At 45.8% G+C, this 20,368-nt stretch overlaps 6 non-coding genes and 44 pseudogenes across 6 annotated transcripts; all 50 read right to left on the reverse strand.

Moving 5' to 3' along the window:
* Nucleotides 1-41: 41 nt before the first annotated feature.
* LOC140290715 (5S ribosomal RNA) lies at nucleotides 42-160 on the reverse strand (annotated as a pseudogene).
* A 270-nt stretch (nucleotides 161-430) lies between these two features.
* Nucleotides 431-550, reverse strand: LOC140317794 (5S ribosomal RNA; annotated as a pseudogene).
* A 269-nt stretch (nucleotides 551-819) lies between these two features.
* LOC140288753 (5S ribosomal RNA) lies at nucleotides 820-938 on the reverse strand (annotated as a pseudogene).
* A 269-nt stretch (nucleotides 939-1,207) lies between these two features.
* Nucleotides 1,208-1,326, reverse strand: LOC140273622 (5S ribosomal RNA; annotated as a pseudogene).
* A 269-nt stretch (nucleotides 1,327-1,595) lies between these two features.
* On the reverse strand, nucleotides 1,596-1,714 carry LOC140274177 (5S ribosomal RNA; annotated as a pseudogene).
* Nucleotides 1,715-1,983: 269 nt separating this feature from the next.
* Nucleotides 1,984-2,102, reverse strand: LOC140294582 (5S ribosomal RNA; annotated as a pseudogene).
* A 269-nt stretch (nucleotides 2,103-2,371) lies between these two features.
* On the reverse strand, nucleotides 2,372-2,490 carry LOC140290716 (5S ribosomal RNA; annotated as a pseudogene).
* Nucleotides 2,491-2,760: 270 nt separating this feature from the next.
* On the reverse strand, nucleotides 2,761-2,879 carry LOC140298839 (5S ribosomal RNA). The gene has a single exon (XR_011914442.1). It is a non-coding gene; the product is annotated as a 5S ribosomal RNA (ribosomal RNA).
* Nucleotides 2,880-3,148: 269 nt separating this feature from the next.
* LOC140288754 (5S ribosomal RNA) lies at nucleotides 3,149-3,267 on the reverse strand (annotated as a pseudogene).
* Nucleotides 3,268-3,536: 269 nt separating this feature from the next.
* LOC140289006 (5S ribosomal RNA) lies at nucleotides 3,537-3,655 on the reverse strand (annotated as a pseudogene).
* Nucleotides 3,656-3,924: 269 nt separating this feature from the next.
* On the reverse strand, nucleotides 3,925-4,043 carry LOC140298968 (5S ribosomal RNA). The gene has a single exon (XR_011914560.1). It is a non-coding gene; the product is annotated as a 5S ribosomal RNA (ribosomal RNA).
* A 269-nt stretch (nucleotides 4,044-4,312) lies between these two features.
* Nucleotides 4,313-4,431, reverse strand: LOC140289330 (5S ribosomal RNA; annotated as a pseudogene).
* A 657-nt stretch (nucleotides 4,432-5,088) lies between these two features.
* LOC140289861 (5S ribosomal RNA) lies at nucleotides 5,089-5,207 on the reverse strand (annotated as a pseudogene).
* A 272-nt stretch (nucleotides 5,208-5,479) lies between these two features.
* On the reverse strand, nucleotides 5,480-5,598 carry LOC140288327 (5S ribosomal RNA; annotated as a pseudogene).
* A 270-nt stretch (nucleotides 5,599-5,868) lies between these two features.
* Nucleotides 5,869-5,987, reverse strand: LOC140298840 (5S ribosomal RNA). Its single transcript, XR_011914443.1, has one exon. It is a non-coding gene; the product is annotated as a 5S ribosomal RNA (ribosomal RNA).
* A 269-nt stretch (nucleotides 5,988-6,256) lies between these two features.
* On the reverse strand, nucleotides 6,257-6,375 carry LOC140288756 (5S ribosomal RNA; annotated as a pseudogene).
* A 269-nt stretch (nucleotides 6,376-6,644) lies between these two features.
* On the reverse strand, nucleotides 6,645-6,763 carry LOC140273629 (5S ribosomal RNA; annotated as a pseudogene).
* A 269-nt stretch (nucleotides 6,764-7,032) lies between these two features.
* LOC140300051 (5S ribosomal RNA) lies at nucleotides 7,033-7,151 on the reverse strand (annotated as a pseudogene).
* A 269-nt stretch (nucleotides 7,152-7,420) lies between these two features.
* LOC140288757 (5S ribosomal RNA) lies at nucleotides 7,421-7,539 on the reverse strand (annotated as a pseudogene).
* A 269-nt stretch (nucleotides 7,540-7,808) lies between these two features.
* On the reverse strand, nucleotides 7,809-7,927 carry LOC140273641 (5S ribosomal RNA; annotated as a pseudogene).
* Nucleotides 7,928-8,196: 269 nt separating this feature from the next.
* On the reverse strand, nucleotides 8,197-8,315 carry LOC140277897 (5S ribosomal RNA; annotated as a pseudogene).
* A 269-nt stretch (nucleotides 8,316-8,584) lies between these two features.
* Nucleotides 8,585-8,703, reverse strand: LOC140288758 (5S ribosomal RNA; annotated as a pseudogene).
* Nucleotides 8,704-8,972: 269 nt separating this feature from the next.
* Nucleotides 8,973-9,091, reverse strand: LOC140273646 (5S ribosomal RNA; annotated as a pseudogene).
* A 269-nt stretch (nucleotides 9,092-9,360) lies between these two features.
* Nucleotides 9,361-9,479, reverse strand: LOC140300053 (5S ribosomal RNA; annotated as a pseudogene).
* Nucleotides 9,480-9,748: 269 nt separating this feature from the next.
* On the reverse strand, nucleotides 9,749-9,867 carry LOC140288759 (5S ribosomal RNA; annotated as a pseudogene).
* A 269-nt stretch (nucleotides 9,868-10,136) lies between these two features.
* Nucleotides 10,137-10,255, reverse strand: LOC140273651 (5S ribosomal RNA; annotated as a pseudogene).
* A 269-nt stretch (nucleotides 10,256-10,524) lies between these two features.
* LOC140277904 (5S ribosomal RNA) lies at nucleotides 10,525-10,643 on the reverse strand (annotated as a pseudogene).
* A 269-nt stretch (nucleotides 10,644-10,912) lies between these two features.
* Nucleotides 10,913-11,031, reverse strand: LOC140271980 (5S ribosomal RNA; annotated as a pseudogene).
* Nucleotides 11,032-11,688: 657 nt separating this feature from the next.
* LOC140290863 (5S ribosomal RNA) lies at nucleotides 11,689-11,807 on the reverse strand (annotated as a pseudogene).
* A 272-nt stretch (nucleotides 11,808-12,079) lies between these two features.
* On the reverse strand, nucleotides 12,080-12,198 carry LOC140303425 (5S ribosomal RNA; annotated as a pseudogene).
* A 269-nt stretch (nucleotides 12,199-12,467) lies between these two features.
* Nucleotides 12,468-12,586, reverse strand: LOC140290717 (5S ribosomal RNA; annotated as a pseudogene).
* A 270-nt stretch (nucleotides 12,587-12,856) lies between these two features.
* On the reverse strand, nucleotides 12,857-12,976 carry LOC140317799 (5S ribosomal RNA; annotated as a pseudogene).
* A 269-nt stretch (nucleotides 12,977-13,245) lies between these two features.
* LOC140288761 (5S ribosomal RNA) lies at nucleotides 13,246-13,364 on the reverse strand (annotated as a pseudogene).
* Nucleotides 13,365-13,633: 269 nt separating this feature from the next.
* Nucleotides 13,634-13,752, reverse strand: LOC140273656 (5S ribosomal RNA; annotated as a pseudogene).
* A 269-nt stretch (nucleotides 13,753-14,021) lies between these two features.
* LOC140274188 (5S ribosomal RNA) lies at nucleotides 14,022-14,140 on the reverse strand (annotated as a pseudogene).
* A 269-nt stretch (nucleotides 14,141-14,409) lies between these two features.
* LOC140294584 (5S ribosomal RNA) lies at nucleotides 14,410-14,528 on the reverse strand (annotated as a pseudogene).
* A 269-nt stretch (nucleotides 14,529-14,797) lies between these two features.
* LOC140290718 (5S ribosomal RNA) lies at nucleotides 14,798-14,916 on the reverse strand (annotated as a pseudogene).
* Nucleotides 14,917-15,186: 270 nt separating this feature from the next.
* LOC140298841 (5S ribosomal RNA) lies at nucleotides 15,187-15,305 on the reverse strand. Its single transcript, XR_011914444.1, has one exon. It is a non-coding gene; the product is annotated as a 5S ribosomal RNA (ribosomal RNA).
* A 269-nt stretch (nucleotides 15,306-15,574) lies between these two features.
* LOC140288762 (5S ribosomal RNA) lies at nucleotides 15,575-15,693 on the reverse strand (annotated as a pseudogene).
* Nucleotides 15,694-15,962: 269 nt separating this feature from the next.
* On the reverse strand, nucleotides 15,963-16,081 carry LOC140289007 (5S ribosomal RNA; annotated as a pseudogene).
* Nucleotides 16,082-16,350: 269 nt separating this feature from the next.
* On the reverse strand, nucleotides 16,351-16,469 carry LOC140298969 (5S ribosomal RNA). Its single transcript, XR_011914561.1, has one exon. It is a non-coding gene; the product is annotated as a 5S ribosomal RNA (ribosomal RNA).
* Nucleotides 16,470-16,738: 269 nt separating this feature from the next.
* LOC140289331 (5S ribosomal RNA) lies at nucleotides 16,739-16,857 on the reverse strand (annotated as a pseudogene).
* A 657-nt stretch (nucleotides 16,858-17,514) lies between these two features.
* LOC140289863 (5S ribosomal RNA) lies at nucleotides 17,515-17,633 on the reverse strand (annotated as a pseudogene).
* Nucleotides 17,634-17,905: 272 nt separating this feature from the next.
* LOC140288328 (5S ribosomal RNA) lies at nucleotides 17,906-18,024 on the reverse strand (annotated as a pseudogene).
* A 270-nt stretch (nucleotides 18,025-18,294) lies between these two features.
* On the reverse strand, nucleotides 18,295-18,413 carry LOC140298842 (5S ribosomal RNA). The gene has a single exon (XR_011914445.1). It is a non-coding gene; the product is annotated as a 5S ribosomal RNA (ribosomal RNA).
* Nucleotides 18,414-18,682: 269 nt separating this feature from the next.
* Nucleotides 18,683-18,801, reverse strand: LOC140288763 (5S ribosomal RNA; annotated as a pseudogene).
* A 269-nt stretch (nucleotides 18,802-19,070) lies between these two features.
* LOC140273660 (5S ribosomal RNA) lies at nucleotides 19,071-19,189 on the reverse strand (annotated as a pseudogene).
* A 269-nt stretch (nucleotides 19,190-19,458) lies between these two features.
* On the reverse strand, nucleotides 19,459-19,577 carry LOC140274210 (5S ribosomal RNA; annotated as a pseudogene).
* Nucleotides 19,578-19,846: 269 nt separating this feature from the next.
* On the reverse strand, nucleotides 19,847-19,965 carry LOC140294585 (5S ribosomal RNA; annotated as a pseudogene).
* A 269-nt stretch (nucleotides 19,966-20,234) lies between these two features.
* Nucleotides 20,235-20,353, reverse strand: LOC140290719 (5S ribosomal RNA; annotated as a pseudogene).
* Nucleotides 20,354-20,368: the final 15 nt, after the last annotated feature.

Below are 20,368 nucleotides of genomic sequence, written 5' to 3' on the forward strand. Positions count from 1 at the left end.
GTTGCAACAAAAGACATGCAGGTTGTAGAGAGAAGAGAAAACGCTTACAGCACCTGGTATTCCCAAGCAGTCTCTCATCAAAGTACTAACCAGGCCCAACCCTCCTTGGCTTCTGAGATCAGACGAGGTCAGACATATTCAGGGTGGTTTGGCCGTAAGCAACAATCTCTGTGACAAATGTGCATTATATAGGCAATGGAATCATATGGTTCCTCTATGTAACAAGATAATTGCCAAAAAAAGGCTGATATATAGTGGGCACATCTTGTTCCCTGACGTGATAATTTTCTCCAGCTGAAAATGAGACTCTAAGATCACTTCGTGTCTGCCAACAAAGCAGCAGCAGCTGAAGATGACCAACTTCCTCATGTGTCACAGGGTGATCAGACGTTGCAACAAAAGACATGCAGGTGGTTGAGAGAAGAGAAAAAGCTTACAGCACCTGGTATTCCCAAGCGGTCTCCCATCCAAGTACTAACCAGGCTCCAACCGTGCTTGGCTTCCAAGATCAGACGAGGTTGGGCATATTCAGGGTGGTGTGGCCGTAAGTAACAATGTCTGTGACAAATGTGCATTATATAGGTACTGGAATCATACGGTTCCTCTATGCAACCATATAATTGCCAAGAAAGGCTGATATGTAGTGGGCACATCTTGTTCCCTGACGTGATCATTTTCTCCAGCTGAAAATGAGACTCTAAGATCACTTCGTGTCTGCCAACAAAGCAGCAGAAAATGAAGATGACCAACTTCCTCATGTGTCACAGGGTGATCAGACGTTGCAACAAAAGACATGCAGGTGGTTGAGAGAAGAGAAAAAGCTTACATCACCTGATAATCCCAAGCGGTCTCCCATCCAAGTACTAACCAGGCCCAACCCTGCTTGGCTTCCGAGATCAGACGAGGTCAGGCATGTTCCGGGTGGTGTGGCCGTAAGCAGCAATGTCTCTGACAAATGTGCATTATATAGGTACTGGAATCATACGGTTCCTCTATGCAACCAGATAATTGCCGAGAAAAGCTGATGTGTAGCGGGTAAATCATCTTCTCTGATGTGATCATTCTCTGCAACTGAAACTGAGACTCTCAGATCACTTTGTGTCTGCCAACAAAGCAGCAGCAGCTGAAGATGACCAACTTCCTCATGTGTCACAGGGCGATCAGACGTTGCAACAAAAGACATGCAGGTGGTAGAGAGAAGAGAAAAAGCTTACAGCACCTGGTATTCCCAAGCGGTCTCTCATCAAAGTACTAACCAGGCCCAACCCTCCTTGGCTTCTGAGATCAAACGAGGTCAGACATATTCAGGGTGGTTTGGCCGTAAGCAACAATCTCTGTGACAAATGTGCATTATATAGGCAATGGAATCATATGGTTCCTCTATGTAACAAGATAATTGCCGAAAAAGGCTGATATATAGTGGGCACATCTTGTTCCCTGACGTGATAATTTTCTCCAGCTGAAAATGAGACTCTAAGATCACTTCGTGTCTGCCAACAAAGCAGCAGCAGCTGAAGATGACCAACTTCCTCATGTGTCACAGGGTGATCAGACGTTGCAACAAAAGACATGCAGGTGGTTGAGAGAAGAGAAAAAGCTTACAGCACCTGGTATTCCCAAGCGGTCTCCCATCCAAGTACTAACAAGGCCCAACCCTGCTTGGGTTCTGAGATCAGACGAGGTCGGGCATATTCAGGGTGGTGTGGCCGTAAGTAACAATGTCTGTGACAAATGTGCATTATATAGGTACTGGAATCATACGGTTCCTCTATGCAACCAGATAATTGCCGAGAAAGGCTGATGTGTAGCGGGCAAATCATCTTCTCTGATGTGATCATTCTCTGCAACTGAAACTGAGACTCTCAGATCACTTTGTGTCAGCCAACAAAGCAGGAGCAGCTGAAGATGACCAACTTCCTCATGTGTCACAGGGTGATCAGATGTTGCAACAAAAGACATGCAGGTTGTAGAGAGAAGAGAAAACACTTACAGCACCTGGTATTCCCAAGCAGTCTCCCATCCAAGTACTAAGCAGGCTCAACGCTGCTTGGCTTCCGAGATCAGACGAGGGCGGGTATGTTCAGGGTGGTGTGGCCGTAAGCAACAATGTGTCTGACAAAAGTGCATTATATTAGTACAGGAATCATACGGTTCCTCTATGTAACCAGATAATTGCTGAGAAAGGCTGATGTGTAGTGGGCACATCTTCTTCCCTGACGTGATTATTCTCTTCAGCTGAAACTGAGACTCTCAGATCACTTCGTGTCTTCCAACAAAGCAGCAGCAGCTGAAGATGACCAACTTCCTCATGTGTCACAGGGTGATCAGACGTTGCAACAAAAGACATGCAGGTTGTAGAGAGAAGAGAAAACGCTTACAGCACCTGGTATTCCCAAGCAGTCTCTCATCAAAGTACTAACCAGGCCCAACCCTCCTTGGCTTCTGAGATCAGACGAGGTCAGACATATTCAGGGTGGTTTGGCCGTAAGCAACAATCTCTGTGACAAATGTGCATTATATAGGCAATGGAATCATATGGTTCCTCTATGTAACAAGATAATTGCCAAAAAAAGGCTGATATATAGTGGGCACATCTTGTTCCCTGACGTGATAATTTTCTCCAGCTGAAAATGAGACTCTAAGATCACTTCGTGTCTGCCAACAAAGCAGCAGCAGCTGAAGATGACCAACTTCCTCATGTGTCACAGGGTGATCAGACGTTGCAACAAAAGACATGCAGGTGGTTGAGAGAAGAGAAAAAGCTTACAGCACCTGGTATTCCCAAGCGGTCTCCCATCCAAGTACTAACCAGGCCCAACCGTGCTTGGCTTCCAAGATCAGACGAGGTTGGGCATATTCAGGGTGGTGTGGCCGTAAGTAACAATGTCTGTGACAAATGTGCATTATATAGGTACTGGAATCATACGGTTCCTCTATGCAACCATATAATTGCCAAGAAAGGCTGATATGTAGTGGGCACATCTTGTTCCCTGACGTGATCATTTTCTCCAGCTGAAAATGAGACTCTAAGATCACTTCGTGTCTGCCAACAAAGCAGCAGAAAATGAAGATGACCAACTTCCTCATGTGTCACAGGGTGATCAGACGTTGCAACAAAAGACATGCAGGTGGTTGAGAGAAGAGAAAAAGCTTACATCACCTGATAATCCCAAGCGGTCTCCCATCCAAGTACTAACCAGGCCCAACCCTGCTTGGCTTCCGAGATCAGACGAGGTCAGGCATGTTCCGGGTGGTGTGGCCGTAAGCAGCAATGTCTCTGACAAATGTGCATTATATAGGTACTGGAATCATACGGTTCCTCTATGCAACCAGATAATTGCCGAGAAAAGCTGATGTGTAGCGGGTAAATCATCTTCTCTGATGTGATCATTCTCTGCAACTGAAACTGAGACTCTCAGATCACTTTGTGTCTGCCAACAAAGCAGCAGCAGCTGAAGATGACCAACTTCCTCATGTGTCACAGGGCGATCAGACGTTGCAACAAAAGACATGCAGGTGGTAGAGAGAAGAGAAAAAGCTTACAGCACCTGGTATTCCCAAGCGGTCTCTCATCAAAGTACTCACCAGGCCCAACCCTCCTTGGCTTCTGAGATCAAACGAGGTCAGACATATTCAGGGTGGTTTGGCCGTAAGCAACAATCTCTGTGACAAATGTGCATTATATAGGCAATGGAATCATATGGTTCCTCTATGTAACAAGATAATTGCTGAGAAAGGCTGATCTGTAGTGGGCACATCTTGTTCCCTGACGTGATAATTTTCTCCAGCTGAAAATGAGACTCTAAGATCACTTCGTGTCTGCCAACAAAGCAGCAGCAGCTGAAGATGACCAACTTCCTCATGTGTCACAGGGTGATCAGACGTTGCAACAAAAGACATGCAGGTGGTTGAGAGAAGAGAAAAAGCTTACAGCACCTGGTATTCCCAAGCGGTCTCCCATCCAAGTACTAACCAGGCCCAACCCTGCTTGGCTTCCAAGATCAGACGAGGTTGGGCATATTCCGGGTGGTGTGGCCGTAAGTAACAATGTTTGTGACAAATGTGCATTATATAGGTACTGGAATCATACGGTTCCTCTATGCAACCATATAATTGCCAAGAAAGGCTGATATGTAGTGGGCACATCTTGTTCCCTGACGTGATAATTTTCTCCAGCTGAAAATGAGACTTTAAGATCACTTCGTGTCTGCCAACAAAGCAGCAGAAAATGAAGATGACCAACTTCCTCATGTGTCACAGGGTGATCAGACGTTGCAACAAAAGACATGCAGGTGGTTGAGAGAAGAGAAAAAGCTTACAGCACCTGATAATCCCAAGCAGTCTCCCATCCAAGTACTAACCAGGCACAACCCTGCTTGGCTTTCGAGATCAGACGAGGTCGGGCATATTCAGGGTGGTGTGGCCGTAAGCAACAATGTCTCTGACAAATGTAAATTGTATAGGTACTGGAATCATACGTTTCCTCTATATAACCAGATAATTGCAGAGAAAGGCTGATAAATAGTGGACACATCTTCTTCCCTGACGTGATTATTCTCTCCAGCTGAAAATGAGACTCTCAGATCACTTCGTGTCTGCCAACAAAGCAGCAGCAGCTGAAGATGACCAACTTCCTCATGTGTCACAGGGCGATCAGACGTTGCAACAAAATACATGCAGGTGGTAGAGAGAAGAGAAAAAGATTACATCACCTGGTATTCCCAAGCGGTGTCCCATCAAAGTACTAACCAGAACCAGCCCTCCTTGGCTTCCGAGATCAGACAAGGTCAGACATATTCAGGGTGGTTTGTCCGTAAGTAACAATCTCTGTGACAAATGTGCATTATATAGGCAATGGAATCATACACTTCCTCTATGTAACCAGATAATTGCCGAGAAAGGCTGATATGTAGTGGGCACATCTTCTTCCCTGACGTGATAATTCTCTCCAGCTGAAAATGAGACTCTCAGATCACTTTGTGTCTGCCAACAAAGCAGCAGCAGCTGAAGATGACCAACTTCCTCATGTGTCACAGGGTGATCAGACGTTGCAACAAAAGACATGCAGGTGGTAGAGAGAAGAGAAAAAGCTTACAGCACCTGGTATTCCCAAGCAGTCTTCCATCCAAGTACTAACCAGGCCCAAACCTGCTTGACTTCCAAGATCAGACAAGGTCGGGCTTATTCAGGGTGGTGTGGCTGTAAGCAACAATATCTGTGACAAATGTGCATTATATAGGTACTGGAATCATACACTTCCTCTATGTAACCAGATAATTGCCCAGAAAGGCTGACTTGTAGTGGGCACATCTTCTTCCCTGATGTGATTATTCTCTGCAGCTGAAATTGACACTCTCAGATCACTTCGTGTCTGCCAACAAAGACGCAAAAGCAGCTGAAGATGACCAACTTCCTCATGTGTCACAGGAGGATCAGACGTTGCCACAAAAGACATGAAGGTGGTAGAGAGTAGAGAAAAAGCTTACAGCACCTGGTATTCCCAAGCAGTCTCTCATCAAAGTACTAACCAGGCCCAACCCTCCTTGGCTTCTGAGATCAGACGAGGTCAGACATATTCAGGGTGGTTTGGCCGTAAGCAACAATCTCTGTGACAAATGTGCATTATATAGGCAATGGAATCATATGGTTCCTCTATGTAACAAGATAATTGCCAAAAAAAGGCTGATATATAGTGGGCACATCTTGTTCCCTGACGTGATAATTTTCTCCAGCTGAAAATGAGACTCTAAGATCACTTCGTGTCTGCCAACAAAGCAGCAGCAGCTGAAGATGACCAACTTCCTCATGTGTCACAGGGTGATCAGACGTTGCAACAAAAGACATGCAGGTGGTTGAGAGAAGAGAAAAAGCTTACAGCACCTGGTATTCCCAAGCGGTCTCCCATCCAAGTACTAACCAGGCCCAACCGTGCTTGGCTTCCAAGATCAGACGAGGTTGGGCATATTCAGGGTGGTGTGGCCGTAAGTAACAATGTCTGTGACAAATGTGCATTATATAGGTACTGGAATCATACGGTTCCTCTATGCAACCATATAATTGCCAAGAAAGGCTGATATGTAGTGGGCACATCTTGTTCCCTGACGTGATCATTTTCTCCAGCTGAAAATGAGACTCTAAGATCACTTCGTGTCTGCCAACAAAGCAGCAGAAAATGAGGATGACCAACTTCCTCATGTGTCACAGGGTGATCAGACGTTGCAACAAAAGACATGCAGGTGGTTGAGAGAAGAGAAAAAGCTTACATCACCTGATAATCCCAAGCGGTCTCCCATCCAAGTACTAACCAGGCCCAACCCTGCTTGGCTTCCGAGATCAGACGAGGTCAGGCATGTTCCGGGTGGTGTGGCCGTAAGCAGCAATGTCTCTGACAAATGTGCATTATATAGGTACTGGAATCATACGGTTCCTCTATGCAACCAGATAATTGCCGAGAAAAGCTGATGTGTAGCGGGTAAATCATCTTCTCTGATGTGATCATTCTCTGCAACTGAAACTGAGACTCTCAGATCACTTTGTGTCTGCCAACAAAGCAGCAGCAGCTGAAGATGACCAACTTCCTCATGTGTCACAGGGCGATCAGACGTTGCAACAAAAGACATGCAGGTGGTAGAGAGAAGAGAAAAAGCTTACAGCACCTGGTATTCCCAAGCGGTCTCTCATCAAAGTACTAACCAGGCCCAACCCTCCTTGGCTTCTGAGATCAAACGAGGTCAGACATATTCAGGGTGGTTTGGCCGTAAGCAACAATCTCTGTGACAAATGTGCATTATATAGGCAATGGAATCATATGGTTCCTCTATGTAACAAGATAATTGCCGAAAAAGGCTGATATATAGTGGGCACATCTTGTTCCCTGACGTGATAATTTTCTCCAGCTGAAAATGAGACTCTAAGATCACTTCGTGTCTGCCAACAAAGCAGCAGCAGCTGAAGATGACCAACTTCCTCATGTGTCACAGGGTGATCAGACGTTGCAACAAAAGACATGCAGGTGGTTGAGAGAAGAGAAAAAGCTTACAGCACCTGGTATTCCCAAGCGGTCTCCCATCCAAGTACTAACCAGGCCCCACCCTGCTTGGCTTCCAAGATCAGACGAGGTTGGGCATATTCCGGGTGGTGTGGCCGTAAGTAACAATGTTTGTGACAAATGTGCATTATATAGGTACTGGAATCATACGGTTCCTCTATGCAACCATATAATTGCCAAGAAAGGCTGATATGTAGTGGGCACATCTTGTTCCCTGACGTGATCATTTTCTCCAGCTGAAAATGAGACTCTAAGATCACTTCGTGTCTGCCAACAAAGTAGCAGAAAATGAAGATGACCAACTTCCTCATGTGTCACAGGGTGATCAGACGTTGCAACAAAAGACATGCAGGTGGTTGAGAGAAGAGAAAAAGCTTACATCACCTGATAATCCCAAGCGGTCTCCCATCCAAGTACTAACCAGGCCCAACCCTGCTTGGCTTCCGAGATCAGACGAGGTCAGGCATGTTCCGGGTGGTGTGGCCGTAAGCAGCAATGTCTCTGACAAATGTGCATTATATAGGTACTGGAATCATACGGTTCCTCTATGCAACCAGATAATTGCCGAGAAAAGCTGATGTGTAGCGGGTAAATCATCTTCTCTGATGTGATCATTCTCTGCAACTGAAACTGAGACTCTCAGATCACTTTGTGTCTGCCAACAAAGCAGCAGCAGCTGAAGATGACCAACTTCCTCATGTGTCACAGGGCGATCAGACGTTGCAACAAAAGACATGCAGGTGGTAGAGAGAAGAGAAAAAGCTTACAGCACCTGGTATTCCCAAGCGGTCTCTCATCAAAGTACTAACCAGGCCCAACCCTCCTTGGCTTCTGAGATCAAACGAGGTCAGACATATTCAGGGTGGTTTGGCCGTAAGCAACAATCTCTGTGACAAATGTGCATTATATAGGCAATGGAATCATATGGTTCCTCTATGTAACAAGATAATTGCCGAAAAAGGCTGATATATAGTGGGCACATCTTGTTCCCTGACGTGATAATTTTCTCCAGCTGAAACTGAGACTCTAAGATCACTTCGTGTCTGCCAACAAAGCAGCAGCAGCTGAAGATGACCAACTTCCTCATGTGTCACAGGGTGATCAGACGTTGCAACAAAAGACATGCAGGTGGTTGAGAGAAGAGAAAAAGCTTACAGCACCTGGTATTCCCAAGCGGTCTCCCATTCAAGTACTAACCAGGCCCCACCCTGCTTGGCTTCCAAGATCAGACAAGGTTGGGCATATTCCGGGTGGTGTGGCCGTAAGTAACAATGTTTGTGACAAATGTGCATTATATAGGTACTGGAATCATACGGTTCCTCTATGCAACCATATAATTGCCAAGAAAGGCTGATATGTAGTGGGCACATCTTGTTCCCTGACGTGATCATTTTCTCCAGCTGAAAATGAGACTCTAAGATCACTTCGTGTCTGCCAACAAAGCAGCAGAAAATGAGGATGACCAACTTCCTCATGTGTCACAGGGTGATCAGACGTTGCAACAAAAGACATGCAGGTGGTTGAGAGAAGAGAAAAAGCTTACATCACCTGATAATCCCAAGCGGTCTCCCATCCAAGTACTAACCAGGCCCAACCCTGCTTGGCTTCCGAGATCAGACGAGGTCAGGCATGTTCCGGGTGGTGTGGCCGTAAGCAGCAATGTCTCTGACAAATGTGCATTATATAGGTACTGGAATCATACGGTTCCTCTATGCAACCAGATAATTGCCGAGAAAAGCTGATGTGTAGCGGGTAAATCATCTTCTCTGATGTGATCATTCTCTGCAACTGAAACTGAGACTCTCAGATCACTTTGTGTCTGCCAACAAAGCAGCAGCAGCTGAAGATGACCAACTTCCTCATGTGTCACAGGGCGATCAGACGTTGCAACAAAAGACATGCAGGTGGTAGAGAGAAGAGAAAAAGCTTACAGCACCTGGTATTCCCAAGCGGTCTCTCATCAAAGTACTAACCAGGCCCAACCCTCCTTGGCTTCTGAGATCAAACGAGGTCAGACATATTCAGGGTGGTTTGGCCGTAAGCAACAATCTCTGTGACAAATGTGCATTATATAGGCAATGGAATCATATGGTTCCTCTATGTAACAAGATAATTGCCGAAAAAGGCTGATATATAGTGGGCACATCTTGTTCCCTGACGTGATAATTTTCTCCAGCTGAAAATGAGACTCTAAGATCACTTCGTGTCTGCCAACAAAGCAGCAGCAGCTGAAGATGACCAACTTCCTCATGTGTCACAGGGTGATCAGACGTTGCAACAAAAGACATGCAGGTGGTTGAGAGAAGAGAAAAAGCTTACAGCACCTGGTATTCCCAAGCGGTCTCCCATCCAAGTACTAACCAGGCCCCACCCTGCTTGGCTTCCAAGATCAGACGAGGTTGGGCATATTCCGGGTGGTGTGGCCGTAAGTAACAATGTTTGTGACAAATGTGCATTATATAGGTACTGGAATCATACGGTTCCTCTATGCAACCATATAATTGCCAAGAAAGGCTGATATGTAGTGGGCACATCTTGTTCCCTGACGTGATCATTTTCTCCAGCTGAAAATGAGACTCTAAGATCACTTCGTGTCTGCCAACAAAGTAGCAGAAAATGAAGATGACCAACTTCCTCATGTGTCACAGGGTGATCAGACGTTGCAACAAAAGACATGCAGGTGGTTGAGAGAAGAGAAAAAGCTTACATCACCTGATAATCCCAAGCGGTCTCCCATCCAAGTACTAACCAGGCCCAACCCTGCTTGGCTTCCGAGATCAGACGAGGTCAGGCATGTTCCGGGTGGTGTGGCCGTAAGCAGCAATGTCTCTGACAAATGTGCATTATATAGGTACTGGAATCATACGGTTCCTCTATGCAACCAGATAATTGCCGAGAAAAGCTGATGTGTAGCGGGTAAATCATCTTCTCTGATGTGATCATTCTCTGCAACTGAAACTGAGACTCTCAGATCACTTTGTGTCTGCCAACAAAGCAGCAGCAGCTGAAGATGACCAACTTCCTCATGTGTCACAGGGCGATCAGACGTTGCAACAAAAGACATGCAGGTGGTAGAGAGAAGAGAAAAAGCTTACAGCACCTGGTATTCCCAAGCGGTCTCTCATCAAAGTACTAACCAGGCCCAACCCTCCTTGGCTTCTGAGATCAAACGAGGTCAGACATATTCAGGGTGGTTTGGCCGTAAGCAACAATCTCTGTGACAAATGTGCATTATATAGGCAATGGAATCATATGGTTCCTCTATGTAACAAGATAATTGCCGAAAAAGGCTGATATATAGTGGGCACATCTTGTTCCCTGACGTGATAATTTTCTCCAGCTGAAAATGAGACTCTAAGATCACTTCGTGTCTGCCAACAAAGCAGCAGCAGCTGAAGATGACCAACTTCCTCATGTGTCACAGGGTGATCAGACGTTGCAACAAAAGACATGCAGGTGGTTGAGAGAAGAGAAAAAGCTTACAGCACCTGGTATTCCCAAGCGGTCTCCCATTCAAGTACTAACCAGGCCCCACCCTGCTTGGCTTCCAAGATCAGACAAGGTTGGGCATATTCCGGGTGGTGTGGCCGTAAGTAACAATGTTTGTGACAAATGTGCATTATATAGGTACTGGAATCATACGGTTCCTCTATGCAACCATATAATTGCCAAGAAAGGCTGATATGTAGTGGGCACATCTTGTTCCCTGACGTGATAATTTTCTCCAGCTGAAAATGAGACTTTAAGATCACTTCGTGTCTGCCAACAAAGCAGCAGAAAATGAAGATGACCAACTTCCTCATGTGTCACAGGGTGATCAGACGTTGCAACAAAAGACATGCAGGTGGTTGAGAGAAGAGAAAAAGCTTACAGCACCTGATAATCCCAAGCGGTCTCCCATCCAAGTACTAACCAGGCACAACCCTGCTTGGCTTTCGAGATCAGACGAGGTCGGGCATATTCAGGGTGGTGTGGCCGTAAGCAACAATGTCTCTGACAAATGTAAATTGTATAGGTACTGGAATCATACGTTTCCTCTATATAACCAGATAATTGCAGAGAAAGGCTGATAAATAGTGGACACATCTTCTTCCCTGACGTGATTATTCTCTCCAGCTGAAAATGAGACTCTCAGATCACTTCGTGTCTGCCAACAAAGCAGCAGCAGCTGAAGATGACCAACTTCCTCATGTGTCACAGGGCGATCAGACGTTGCAACAAAATACATGCAGGTGGTAGAGAGAAGAGAAAAAGATTACATCACCTGGTATTCCCAAGCGGTGTCCCATCAAAGTACTAACCAGAACCAGCCCTCCTTGGCTTCCGAGATCAGACAAGGTCAGACATATTCAGGGTGGTTTGTCCGTAAGTAACAATCTCTGTGACAAATGTGCATTATATAGGCAATGGAATCATACACTTCCTCTATGTAACCAGATAATTGCCGAGAAAGGCTGATATGTAGTGGGCACATCTTCTTCCCTGACGTGATAATTCTCTCCAGCTGAAAATGAGACTCTCAGATCACTTTGTGTCTGCCAACAAAGCAGCAGCAGCTGAAGATGACCAACTTCCTCATGTGTCACAGGGTGATCAGACGTTGCAACAAAAGACATGCAGGTGGTAGAGAGAAGAGAAAAAGCTTACAGCACCTGGTATTCTCAAGCAGTCTTCCATCCAAGTACTAACCAGGCCCAAACCTGCTTGACTTCCAAGATCAGACAAGGTCGGGCTTATTCAGGGTGGTGTGGCCGTAAGCAACAATATCTGTGACAAATGTGCATTATATAGGTACTGGAATCATACACTTCCTCTATGTAACCAGATAATTGCCCAGAAAGGCTGACTTGTAGTGGGCACATCTTCTTCCCTGATGTGATTATTCTCTGCAGCTGAAATTGACACTCTCAGATCACTTCGTGTCTGCCAACAAAGACGCAAAAGCAGCTGAAGATGACCAACTTCCTCATGTGTCACAGGAGGATCAGACGTTGCCACAAAAGACATGAAGGTGGTAGAGAGTAGAGAAAAAGCTTACAGCACCTGGTATTCCCAAGTGGTCTCCCATGCAAGTACTAACCAGGCCCAACCCTGCTTGGCTTCCAAGATCAGACGAGGTCAGGCATGTTCCGGGTGGTGTGGCCGTAAGCAGCAATGTCTCTGACAAAAGTGCATTATATTAGTACAGGAATCATACGGTTCCTCTATGTAACCAGATAATTGCTGAGAAAGGCTGATGTGTAGTGGGCACATCTTCTTCCCTGACGTGATTATTCTCTTCAGCTGAAACTGAGACTCTCAGATCACTTCGTGTCTTCCAACAAAGCAGCAGCAGCTGAAGATGACCAACTTCCTCATGTGTCACAGGGTGATCAGACGTTGCAACAAAAGACATGCAGGTTGTAGAGAGAAGAGAAAACGCTTACAGCACCTGGTATTCCCAAGCAGTCTCTCATCAAAGTACTAACCAGGCCCAACCCTCCTTGGCTTCTGAGATCAGACGAGGTCAGACATATTCAGGGTGGTTTGGCCGTAAGCAACAATCTCTGTGACAAATGTGCATTATATAGGCAATGGAATCATATGGTTCCTCTATGTAACAAGATAATTGCCAAAAAAAGGCTGATATATAGTGGGCACATCTTGTTCCCTGACGTGATAATTTTCTCCAGCTGAAAATGAGACTCTAAGATCACTTCGTGTCTGCCAACAAAGCAGCAGCAGCTGAAGATGACCAACTTCCTCATGTGTCACAGGGTGATCAGACGTTGCAACAAAAGACATGCAGGTGGTTGAGAGAAGAGAAAAAGCTTACAGCACCTGGTATTCCCAAGCGGTCTCCCATCCAAGTACTAACCAGGCTCCAACCGTGCTTGGCTTCCAAGATCAGACGAGGTTGGGCATATTCAGGGTGGTGTGGCCGTAAGTAACAATGTCTGTGACAAATGTGCATTATATAGGTACTGGAATCATACGGTTCCTCTATGCAACCATATAATTGCCAAGAAAGGCTGATATGTAGTGGGCACATCTTGTTCCCTGACGTGATCATTTTCTCCAGCTGAAAATGAGACTCTAAGATCACTTCGTGTCTGCCAACAAAGCAGCAGAAAATGAAGATGACCAACTTCCTCATGTGTCACAGGGTGATCAGACGTTGCAACAAAAGACATGCAGGTGGTTGAGAGAAGAGAAAAAGCTTACATCACCTGATAATCCCAAGCGGTCTCCCATCCAAGTACTAACCAGGCCCAACCCTGCTTGGCTTCCGAGATCAGACGAGGTCAGGCATGTTCCGGGTGGTGTGGCCGTAAGCAGCAATGTCTCTGACAAATGTGCATTATATAGGTACTGGAATCATACGGTTCCTCTATGCAACCAGATAATTGCCGAGAAAAGCTGATGTGTAGCGGGTAAATCATCTTCTCTGATGTGATCATTCTCTGCAACTGAAACTGAGACTCTCAGATCACTTTGTGTCTGCCAACAAAGCAGCAGCAGCTGAAGATGACCAACTTCCTCATGTGTCACAGGGCGATCAGACGTTGCAACAAAAGACATGCAGGTGGTAGAGAGAAGAGAAAAAGCTTACAGCACCTGGTATTCCCAAGCGGTCTCTCATCAAAGTACTAACCAGGCCCAACCCTCCTTGGCTTCTGAGATCAAACGAGGTCAGACATATTCAGGGTGGTTTGGCCGTAAGCAACAATCTCTGTGACAAATGTGCATTATATAGGCAATGGAATCATATGGTTCCTCTATGTAACAAGATAATTGCCGAAAAAGGCTGATATATAGTGGGCACATCTTGTTCCCTGACGTGATAATTTTCTCCAGCTGAAAATGAGACTCTAAGATCACTTCGTGTCTGCCAACAAAGCAGCAGCAGCTGAAGATGACCAACTTCCTCATGTGTCACAGGGTGATCAGACGTTGCAACAAAAGACATGCAGGTGGTTGAGAGAAGAGAAAAAGCTTACAGCACCTGGTATTCCCAAGCGGTCTCCCATCCAAGTACTAACAAGGCCCAACCCTGCTTGGGTTCTGAGATCAGACGAGGTCGGGCATATTCAGGGTGGTGTGGCCGTAAGTAACAATGTCTGTGACAAATGTGCATTATATAGGTACTGGAATCATACGGTTCCTCTATGCAACCAGATAATTGCCGAGAAAGGCTGATGTGTAGCGGGCAAATCATCTTCTCTGATGTGATCATTCTCTGCAACTGAAACTGAGACTCTCAGATCACTTTGTGTCAGCCAACAAAGCAGGAGCAGCTGAAGATGACCAACTTCCTCATGTGTCACAGGGTGATCAGATGTTGCAACAAAAGACATGCAGGTTGTAGAGAGAAGAGAAAACACTTACAGCACCTGGTATTCCCAAGCAGTCTCCCATCCAAGTACTAAGCAGGCTCAACGCTGCTTGGCTTCCGAGATCAGACGAGGGCGGGTATGTTCAGGGTGGTGTGGCCGTAAGCAACAATGTGTCTGACAAAAGTGCATTATATTAGTACAGGAATCATACGGTTCCTCTATGTAACCAGATAATTGCTGAGAAAGGCTGATGTGTAGTGGGCACATCTTCTTCCCTGACGTGATTATTCTCTTCAGCTGAAACTGAGACTCTCAGATCACTTCGTGTCTTCCAACAAAGCAGCAGCAGCTGAAGATGACCAACTTCCTCATGTGTCACAGGGTGATCAGACGTTGCAACAAAAGACATGCAGGTTGTAGAGAGAAGAGAAAACGCTTACAGCACCTGGTATTCCCAAGCAGTCTCTCATCAAAGTACTAACCAGGCCCAACCCTCCTTGGCTTCTGAGATCAGACGAGGTCAGACATATTCAGGGTGGTTTGGCCGTAAGCAACAATCTCTGTGACAAATGTGCATTATATAGGCAATGGAATCATATGGTTCCTCTATGTAACAAGATAATTGCCAAAAAAAGGCTGATATATAGTGGGCAAATCTTGTTCCCTGACGTGATAATTTTCTCCAGCTGAAAATGAGACTCTAAGATCACTTCGTGTCTGCCAACAAAGCAGCAGCAGCTGAAGATGACCAACTTCCTCATGTGTCACAGGGTGATCAGACGTTGCAACAAAAGACATGCAGGTGGTTGAGAGAAGAGAAAAAGCTTACAGCACCTGGTATTCCCAAGCGGTCTCCCATCCAAGTACTAACCAGGCCCAACCGTGCTTGGCTTCCAAGATCAGACGAGGTTGGGCATATTCAGGGTGGTGTGGCCGTAAGTAACAATGTCTGTGACAAATGTGCATTATATAGGTACTGGAATCATACGGTTCCTCTATGAGACCATATAATTGCCAAGAAAGGCTGATATGTAGTGGGCACATCTTGTTCCCTGACGTGATCATTTTCTCCAGCTGAAAATGAGACTCTAAGATCACTTCGTGTCTGCCAACAAAGCAGCAGAAAATGAAGATGACCAACTTCCTCATGTGTCACAGGGTGATCAGACGTTGCAACAAAAGACATGCAGGTGGTTGAGAGAAGAGAAAAAGCTTACATCACCTGATAATCCCAAGCGGTCTCCCATCCAAGTACTAACCAGGCCCAACCCTGCTTGGCTTCCGAGATCAGACGAGGTCAGGCATGTTCCGGGTGGTGTGGCCGTAAGCAGCAATGTCTCTGACAAATGTCCATTATATAGGTACTGGAATCATACGGTTCCTCTATGCAACCAGATAATTGCCGAGAAAAGCTGATGTGTAGCGGCTAAATCATCTTCTCTGATGTGATCATTCTCTGCAACTGAAACTGAGACTCTCAGATCACTTTGTGTCTGCCAACAAAGCAGCAGCAGCTGAAGATGACCAACTTCCTCATGTGTCACAGGGCGATCAGACGTTGCAACAAAAGACATGCAGGTGGTAGAGAGAAGAGAAAAAGCTTACAGCACCTGGTATTCCCAAGCGGTCTCTCATCAAAGTACTCACCAGGCCCAACCCTCCTTGGCTTCTGAGATCAAACGAGGTCAGACATATTCAGGGTGGTTTGGCCGTAAGCAACAATCTCTGTGACAAATGTGCATTATATAGGCAATGGAATCATATGGTTCCTCTATGTAACAAGATAATTGCCGAAAAAGGCTGATATATAGTGGGCACATCTTGTTCCCTGACGTGATAATTTTCTCCAGCTGAAAATGAGACTCTAAGATCACTTCGTGTCTGCCAACAAAGCAGCAGCAGCTGAAGATGACCAACTTCCTCATGTGTCACAGGGTGATCAGACGTTGCAACAAAAGACATGCAGGTGGTTGAGAGAAGAGAAAAAGCTTACAGCACCTGGTATTCCCAAGCGGTCTCCCATCCAAGTACTAACCAGGCCCAACCCTGCTTGGCTTCCAAGATCAGACGAGGTTGGGCATATTCCGGGTGGTGTGGCCGTAAGTAACAATGTTTGTGACAAATGTGCATTATATAGGTACTGGAATCATACGGTTCCTCTATGCAACCATATAATTGCCAAGAAAGGCTGATATGTAGTGGGCACATCTTGTTCCCTGACGTGATAATTTTCTCCAGCTGAAAATGAGACTTTAAGATCACTTCGTGTCTGCCAACAAAGCAGCAGAAAATGAAGATGACCAACTTCCTCATGTGTCACAGGGTGATCAGACGTTGCAACAAAAGACATGCAGGTGGTTGAGAGAAGAGAAAAAGCTTACAGCACCTGATAATCCCAAGCAGTCTCCCATCCAAGTACTAACCAGGCACAACCCTGCTTGGCTTTCGAGATCAGACGAGGTCGGGCATATTCAGGGTGGTGTGGCCGTAAGCAACAATGTCTCTGACAAATGTAAATTGTATAGGTACTGGAATCATACGTTTCCTCTATATAACCAGATAATTGCAGAGAAAGGCTGATAAATAGTGGACACATCTTCTTCCCTGACGTGATTATTCTCTCCAGCTGAAAATGAGACTCTCAGATCACTTCGTGTCTGCCAACAAAGCAGCAGCAGCTGAAGATGACCAACTTCCTCATGTGTCACAGGGCGATCAGACGTTGCAACAAAATACATGCAGGTGGTAGAGAGAAGAGAAAAAGATTACATCACCTGGTATTCCCAAGCGGTGTCCCATCAAAGTACTAACCAGAACCAGCCCTCCTTGGCTTCCGAGATCAGACAAGGTCAGACATATTCAGGGTGGTTTGTCCGTAAGTAACAATCTCTGTGACAAATGTGCATTATATAGGCAATGGAATCATACACTTCCTCTATGTAACCAGATAATTGCCGAGAAAGGCTGATATGTAGTGGGCACATCTTCTTCCCTGACGTGATAATTCTCTCCAGCTGAAAATGAGACTCTCAGATCACTTTGTGTCTGCCAACAAAGCAGCAGCAGCTGAAGATGACCAACTTCCTCATGTGTCACAGGGTGATCAGACGTTGCAACAAAAGACATGCAGGTGGTAGAGAGAAGAGAAAAAGCTTACAGCACCTGGTATTCCCAAGCAGTCTTCCATCCAAGTACTAACCAGGCCCAAACCTGCTTGACTTCCAAGATCAGACAAGGTCGGGCTTATTCAGGGTGGTGTGGCTGTAAGCAACAATATCTGTGACAAATGTGCATTATATAGGTACTGGAATCATACACTTCCTCTATGTAACCAGATAATTGCCCAGAAAGGCTGACTTGTAGTGGGCACATCTTCTTCCCTGATGTGATTATTCTCTGCAGCTGAAATTGACACTCTCAGATCACTTCGTGTCTGCCAACAAAGACGCAAAAGCAGCTGAAGATGACCAACTTCCTCATGTGTCACAGGAGGATCAGACGTTGCCACAAAAGACATGAAGGTGGTAGAGAGTAGAGAAAAAGCTTACAGCACCTGGTATTCCCAAGCAGTCTCTCATCAAAGTACTAACCAGGCCCAACCCTCCTTGGCTTCTGAGATCAGACGAGGTCAGACATATTCAGGGTGGTTTGGCCGTAAGCAACAATCTCTGTGACAAATGTGCATTATATAGGCAATGGAATCATATGGTTCCTCTATGTAACAAGATAATTGCCAAAAAAAGGCTGATATATAGTGGGCACATCTTGTTCCCTGACGTGATAATTTTCTCCAGCTGAAAATGAGACTCTAAGATCACTTCGTGTCTGCCAACAAAGCAGCAGCAGCTGAAGATGACCAACTTCCTCATGTGTCACAGGGTGATCAGACGTTGCAACAAAAGACATGCAGGTGGTTGAGAGAAGAGAAAAAGCTTACAGCACCTGGTATTCCCAAGCGGTCTCCCATCCAAGTACTAACCAGGCCCAACCGTGCTTGGCTTCCAAGATCAGACGAGGTTGGGCATATTCAGGGTGGTGTGGCCGTAAGTAACAATGTCTGTGACAAATGTGCATTATATAGGTACTGGAATCATACGGTTCCTCTATGCAACCATATAATTGCCAAGAAAGGCTGATATGTAGTGGGCACATCTTGTTCCCTGACGTGATCATTTTCTCCAGCTGAAAATGAGACTCTAAGATCACTTCGTGTCTGCCAACAAAGCAGCAGAAAATGAGGATGACCAACTTCCTCATGTGTCACAGGGTGATCAGACGTTGCAACAAAAGACATGCAGGTGGTTGAGAGAAGAGAAAAAGCTTACATCACCTGATAATCCCAAGCGGTCTCCCATCCAAGTACTAACCAGGCCCAACCCTGCTTGGCTTCCGAGATCAGACGAGGTCAGGCATGTTCCGGGTGGTGTGGCCGTAAGCAGCAATGTCTCTGACAAATGTGCATTATATAGGTACTGGAATCATACGGTTCCTCTATGCAACCAGATAATTGCCGAGAAAAGCTGATGTGTAGCGGGTAAATCATCTTCTCTGATGTGATCATTCTCTGCAACTGAAACTGAGACTCTCAGATCACTTTGTGTCTGCCAACAAAGCAGCAGCAGCTGAAGATGACCAACTTCCTCATGTGTCACAGGGCGATCAGACGTTGCAACAAAAGACATGCAGGTGGTAGAGAGAAGAGAAAAAGCTTACAGCACCTGGTATTCCCAAGCGGTCTCTCATCAAAGTACTAACCAGGCCCAACCCTCCTTGGCTTCTGAGATCAAACGAGGTCAGACATATTCAGGGTGGTTTGGCCGTAAGCAACAATCTCTGTGACAAATGTGCATTATATAGGCAATGGAATCATATGGTTCCTCTATGTAACAAGATAATTGCCGAAAAAGGCTGATATATAGTGGGCACATCTTGTTCCCTGACGTGATAATTTTCTCCAGCTGAAAATGAGACTCTAAGATCACTTCGTGTCTGCCAACAAAGCAGCAGCAGCTGAAGATGACCAACTTCCTCATGTGTCACAGGGTGATCAGACGTTGCAACAAAAGACATGCAGGTGGTTGAGAGAAGAGAAAAAGCTTACAGCACCTGGTATTCCCAAGCGGTCTCCCATCCAAGTACTAACAAGGCCCAACCCTGCTTGGGTTCTGAGATCAGACGAGGTCGGGCATATTCAGGGTGGTGTGGCCGTAAGTAACAATGTCTGTGACAAATGTGCATTATATAGGTACTGGAATCATACGGTTCCTCTATGCAACCAGATAATTGCCGAGAAAGGCTGATGTGTAGCGGGCAAATCATCTTCTCTGATGTGATCATTCTCTGCAACTGAAACTGAGACTCTCAGATCACTTTGTGTCAGCCAACAAAGCAGGAGCAGCTGAAGATGACCAACTTCCTCGTGTGTCACAGGGTGATCAGATGTTGCAACAAAAGACATGCAGGTTGTAGAGAGAAGAGAAAACACTTACAGCACCTGGTATTCCCAAGCAGTCTCCCATCCAAGTACTAAGCAGGCTCAACGCTGCTTGGCTTCCGAGATCAGACGAGGGCGGGTATGTTCAGGGTGGTGTGGCCGTAAGCAACAATGTGTCTGACAAAAGTGCATTATATTAGTACAGGAATCATACGGTTCCTCTATGTAACCAGATAATTGCTGAGAAAGGCTGATGTGTAGTGGGCACATCTTCTTCCCTGACGTGATTATTCTCTTCAGCTGAAACTGAGACTCTCAGATCACTTCGTGTCTTCCAACAAAGCAGCAGCAGCTGAAGATGACCAACTTCCTCATGTGTCACAGGGTGATCAGACGTTGCAACAAAAGACATGCAGGTTGTAGAGAGAAGAGAAAACGCTTACAGCACCTGGTATTCCCAAGCAGTCTCTCATCAAAGTACTAACCAGGCCCAACCCTCCTTGGCTTCTGAGATCAGACGAGGTCAGACATATTCAGGGTGGTTTGGCCGTAAGCAACAATCTCTGTGAC

Source organism: Leuresthes tenuis, unplaced genomic scaffold (genome assembly GCF_036924035.1).
Source record: "Leuresthes tenuis unplaced genomic scaffold, fLeuTen1.0.hap1 SCAF_1, whole genome shotgun sequence".
Classification (NCBI taxonomy): Eukaryota; Metazoa; Chordata; class Actinopteri; order Atheriniformes; family Atherinopsidae; genus Leuresthes; species Leuresthes tenuis.